This window comes from Triticum dicoccoides, chromosome 7A (assembly GCF_002162155.2).
Source record: "Triticum dicoccoides isolate Atlit2015 ecotype Zavitan chromosome 7A, WEW_v2.0, whole genome shotgun sequence".
NCBI lineage: Eukaryota > Viridiplantae > Streptophyta > Magnoliopsida > Poales > Poaceae > Triticum > Triticum dicoccoides.
Window position 1 is genome coordinate 352,827,066 of NC_041392.1, and position 5,851 is coordinate 352,832,916.

The window sequence follows — 5,851 nt, forward strand, 5'->3', positions numbered from 1 at the left end:
TTGAGGAACTGGACATGATTTATATAGCGAAGTTAAGTGTATGGATGACAACTTCCTCTCATACCTCTTTTGGCCTATTGAGGAGCTGGACATGATTTATATAGCGAAGTTAAGTGTATGGATGACAACTTCCTCTCATACATGTTATCTGTATATTTTATATACATGGCTTTTGTGTTCTGTCATGTGTGTTCCCGCGGCAGACTTTTGTAGGAAATTCACCATGGGAATTTAAATAATGGTTCCCTGCCCATCAGTTTACTTTCTTGCATTTTATAGGCCACACTTTTCCTATTTTGTTAAAGAAGTGAACTCATTCCTAAACTTCCACCGTATATACATCAACACTGGGATACTGTACCAACCCAGCAATACTAAAAAACTATGAATTGTGTGTCAGTGTAGTACTATATCCCACTGATGATGCTTCTCTGTAACACATTTATCTATTTGGTTGCATGCCTTGAAGGAGTAGTATATTGAGCACCCTGAGATAATCATCGAGAAGTTTGGTGGAATTTTAAATGATTTATTAAGCGACCTTTTATGATTGACCATTGTACGAGAGCATGTTTTAGTACTACTTGAGCGAGTTAGAATGTATATATTTTCAACTAAGACCAATTTTTTCAAAAGGCAAAATAATTTCTGCATGATCACATATCATGATTATCTCCATGAAGAATGCTTTAGACAGTACAATAATGAAAATAAGCATTTTTGGCCTTCGAAACATATACTGTTGTTGGGACATCTGATTGGACCTTTCTATGTAGAAAATGAGAAGTGCTAAGTTTACAGAAACCTGCACTTCATATTTCTTACATGCGTGATTTATCATCTACGATCCTCTTTTATATTGCTTACTTGCGTGATTTGTCTGATTGCCAGTAGAAATATTTATGTTAGCATGTCAGTTTGCTAACTTAATACCTTCCATCTTATACATCGATAATGCTTTGAAGACACCGACAAGAATAACTAAATTAAATTGTGCCTGAACATGTCAATTGCAATGACAGGTTCTCACCTTTCAACGAAGGATCTCATTTTAAATCCTAATTTTGGATGTCTAGGTGGTTGGCTGATGGAGAGTGTTGCACTGCTGCTTATTTAATGATCAGTAGTGCAGCTCACGATTTGATTTAATTAGCGTTTTCGTAGTGAAAATATGAAGACAAATTTTCTAAACAACTTTAGGATATCTTCGAAAGAATGGGCTAGATTTTGGTCCTATTATATTTTCTCAATTCCTATGTCATCTCTCACATAGCTTGTCCAACATCGTTTGAGATGGTTTGGGCATATTCAGCGCAGGCCTCCAGAAGCTCCAGTGCATAGCGGACGGCTAAAGCGTGCGGAGAATGTCAAGAGAGGGCGGGGTCGACCGATTTTGACATGGGAGGAGTCCGTTAAGAGAGACCTGAAGGATTGGAGTATCGACAAAGAGCTAGCTATGTACAGGGGTGCGTGGAAGCTTGCTATCCATGTGCCAGAGCCATGAGTTGGTTGCGAGATCTTATGGGTTTCACCTCTAGCCTACCCCAACTTGTTTGGGACTAAAGGCTTTGTTGTTGTTGTTGTTGTTGTTGTATGTCATCTCTCACATGGCTATGTGGTCTCCCCGGTTTTGTCTTTACATTATATCTATGTTGTACTACTGCTACCTCCCGCGCTACAGAAAGTATTTTTTATATCAGCTTTGCTCTCGTGTGTGCAAGGATTCCATTCAGGTATGAAAAACACCACCCCTCATGAAGTTACTTCTTTTCAGAGAGAGAATGATCATTGGTTTTTGTATGGATTCAGTGCACATAAATAATTAGCTTGCATTTTAAGTTTGGTTTTAGAATTAGCTTTCCAGTTCTGTACATGTTTTCCTCGCTGATGATGGATTTCTTCTTCTAAGATGAATTCATAACTTTAGCACCAAATATGAGGTTATTTGGACAAAGAAAAGCTTCCTTCCTCTTTGCTATTTTCTCTCTTTAGTGTTGCTTTTTTTTTAGAACACTCTTTAGTGTTGCTTTGATGTTCCTTTGTCACTGTTCGATATTCTGCCTTGCGTGGCCTCTGTCTTGGTTTACAGCTCCATATGGCTACCTATGTATATATACGTAGGTTTTGTTTGAACTGTACTCAAACCATGCAGATGTTTTCATATTCTTGCCTTCATCTTTTTAACTCGTGACATTGTTAGATAGTTGAATATCATTGGCCTCTTTCGCATTCTATTTTTGCAGTTTGAAATGAGTATTGGTCCATTGATATTAAACTTCACAATAGGTGGTGGCATCTTCAGGAAAAAGTAGTGACAGATATGCTGGACATTTCTTTTCTGCTGTCCTCAACACATTTTTTAGTAACGGAGAGGATTACTCACCTTTGGTGCTGCAGGCGTTCAAGACCTAGCAGGGCTTGGCCAACCGGCCCTTCGTGTTTGAAGATCCCTGACACCCCATGCTACCAGCCGGGCATCTTCTTCCTGAGCCATGTCCGGAACCAGACCAGCAGGGGCACCATGAGCGAGTACTCAAGGCATGTCGTCAGGTCGGAGGGGTACAACCAGGCCAGCTGCCGTGTGTGTCCACGGTTCATACAGTCAAGGTGTTCGCTCATCTCCCAAGATGAGCCAGAACGAGCATTACAAGATGAACCCCCCATATTTTCCATTCCTTGATAAATGGTCTATAGGTGCACTTTTCCTATTTGGGTTCAGAAGATCACAGTCTATAGGTGCTTGCTGAATTCTAACCCTGTGCAATCACAAAGCATTTTATCTTAGCCACTGGTAAAAATAAATAAACCCCAAAACAAGGAGGCAGCAGGAAAACTAAGAGAACGAAACATATAATTTCTTATCCATCTACTCTTGTGCAAGCAATTATGTTGGAGTAGGCTGAATCCTTTCCATACATGAATACTCTACTCAGCTAAACGATCAACCATTCCAAAAACAAATGAATTACAGATGCAACTTCCTTTCTCTGAAAGATGGCTTAAACAGAACAGGGTCACTGCAATTCAAGCACGGATATGTTTGTTCGGTTATTTTGAAACATTATATACACGCCAATTTACACCACGACAAGGCTGATTTTTGAAGGTTACTACCAGGTAGTCAATAAAAACCGTGAACCAGCAACATATGAATCCTAAAGCAATAAAAAAATGCAGATGAACTTTCTCCGAGCAGTTGGTTTCACACTAGTGCTACTTTCTCACACTAGAACATGCATCAATAAGGTATGGTTAACACAAAGATAGTTCATGGTACAGTAGGGATGGCTTTTTCATTCATCTTCCACATATGAGTAATATTTTTTTTTAACGGTCACCGAGGGGGAGAGAATCCCCACCTGAATATATTGGTCAAAAAGCTGCCAAAGCCAAGAGTCGCCCCTTAAGCTTTGGCTGATCCAGTTTATAAGGGAAATTGGATCAAAAACCTAAACAAGTTGACCCCGTTTATGAGGGAAACCGGGCCGAAAACCGTACAGGTAACAAGGTTACCGAAGAAGAGAGAAAAAGATTGACGCCCAGGAGAAGGCACGACCTAGCTAGCAAGCAGAAAGACCAACACCACGAGAGACACAAGTAGATGTGGGGTGTTGTTGAGGGATCAGCGTGTGTACCAAGCCTCACGGCACAATAGATGATCATCCATGACCAACGAGTGCCAAACCATAACACGAACCTTGACTGGGAGATCCGCCACGAGCGGTCGAGACGATTAGCAGGTTGGGGAGGCATCATTGCGTCGTCATTGAGCAAAGGTGAACCAAGACAACACCAAGAGCCCGAAGCTCGCCGCAGCACAACGACAACCATGGGAGGGTCTTGAGCGTGCAGAGCAACAGTATAGGGACCACGCGAAGGACGGCCGAAGAGAAATCACATGAAGAACACACCAATCATGGATGACACACTAAATGATGGGCATGGGCGGATGGATGGTGGCGAAGGGCTTGACGAGGAGGCAATGTTGGCGACGGTATGGGGAGGATAGGCGGAGATGAGTGGATTGAAGCAAAAAGGAAAGGTCACACAGAGTGCAGAGAAGTTCACCATACGGACGTGAAGTTGCAAACCGCGCCGTCGACATGGAGGAGAGCCCAAACCAAGCAGGTATAGCTCAAAGACCACGCCTCCAGGAAGGAAAGCGACACCGGATTGGCGCCGCCGTGGTCAGCTAACACATGGGTCAGCAGGGATTTCTCCCAAAGCTAGTACCAGATCAAGGCCGACGTCGTCAGAGCAGCTCCGACAGCTGAAGCAATGCGAAATGACGACTGACGGGCCACCATCCATAGGGGTCGAAGAAGAGGCAGGCGTGGGGTGATGGAGAGTCGAGGAGCCGGTAGGGGGGTGGGGTAGCACGCAATGGAGCGCAGGGGCGAAGAAGGCCAGGTCGGACACTGCAGATGGCAGATCCGATGCACACGTGCTTGGTCGTCGATGCAGGCCCCAGCAGATTTCACCTTCGACTCATGCTAATTGAAGTTGTGGCTACATGTTCCAAGTCCACAGATATATGCATTGGATTACTTGGAGGCACATAATTCTCTTCCGCCTCTCTATCAAATTGTAGCCTCATATGCTTCAGTCATCAGCGCTGTGCCGCCCATCATTCTCAGAAATTTAGAGATATCCCGTTCAAAACTTGATGCGGAGCATCCTTTCTCCATCCCCATGGACTCTACACCAACACATCAAGCCCCACGTGGACCTATCACAAGAGCGAGAGCACATGCTTTGGAAAACGAGGTGAACTCCTTCCTACTTGACTTGCATACGGATACGAATGGGACTTGGTTGCTACCTCACCAAGATATGCTATGTCTCATTAGGTACAAAGAGGAACACCACCATGAGGCTCAGGAGCATCCCCAAGGAGAAGGAGGACCACCCAAGGCCACGCGAACCAAGACGGAGCGCAACAGCAGCAACACTGGAAGTCCCAGGTGACCCCGTGCGCACGGCCCCCCGAGACCCCGTGCACACAGAATGCCCAGGAAGTTGGCGCTGGAGCACCCCGTGCGCACGGGCGTGTACCGTGCCCGTGGGACCCCCATGCACACGGGCCCAACTTACCCCGTGCGCATGGGCCTCCCAGGATGGCCGGCTGAGATTGCATTTTGCCCTCCTCTTCATCTCCTTCGACCCCAAGGCTATATAAGTCGTACCTAGAACCATGTTTAGGGTAAGCAAAGTATATGTGAGACATTTGTGAGCTTTGCTCCTTGTATCCCCTCCTCTTGGAGATCTAGACCCCTTTTGGGAAGAATCCTTGGGATTATCAAGCCCTCCTCTTGGAGAAGATCAAGATCAAGACCTCACCTAGTGGGAAGAACTTACCTAGTGCTATTTTCCTTGAATTGTTCATGTAATCTTGTGGATCTCATGTGTGATACTCTAGTGGATGTGATATTTGGGTTTGTTTGAGTGTTTTGTGTCTTGTGCTCTTGATTGTTCTTCCTCTTTTCCCCCTCCAAGTGTGTAAAGATCCCCTATAGGGTTTTGCCCTACAACATCTTGGTATCATGAGCAAGGTTGATTCACATCTTGGAGTCCCATCCCCCCACTTGCTAGCTTGATTTTGTTGTTTTTCGTCCAAATTCGAAAATCTCCACCAAAAATAGCCCCAAAAAATTTTCTTGCAATTTGTTGGATCTTGTGAGATTTGGTTGTTTTCGTCCACGAATTTGGTGTTTGGTAAGTGGATCTACCCAGCTTCCTACTTCCCCGCCTTTCCTTCCTTCAAAATTGGCCAAAAACTTGGAGATTCCCACGGATCAGGAGCAATTCATCCGCTCGCAGAGCACCCCGTGCGCACGGGCCATCGGGACCC

At 44.7% G+C, this 5,851-nt stretch overlaps 1 long non-coding RNA gene across 1 annotated transcript; it reads left to right on the plus strand.

Annotated features, from left to right (window-relative positions):
- The first annotated feature begins 1,476 nt into the window (after positions 1–1,476).
- On the plus strand, positions 1,477–2,784 carry LOC119329501. Its single transcript, XR_005159578.1, has 2 exons — positions 1,477–1,733; positions 2,398–2,784. It is a non-coding gene; the product is annotated as an uncharacterized LOC119329501 (long non-coding RNA).
- Positions 2,785–5,851: the final 3,067 nt, after the last annotated feature.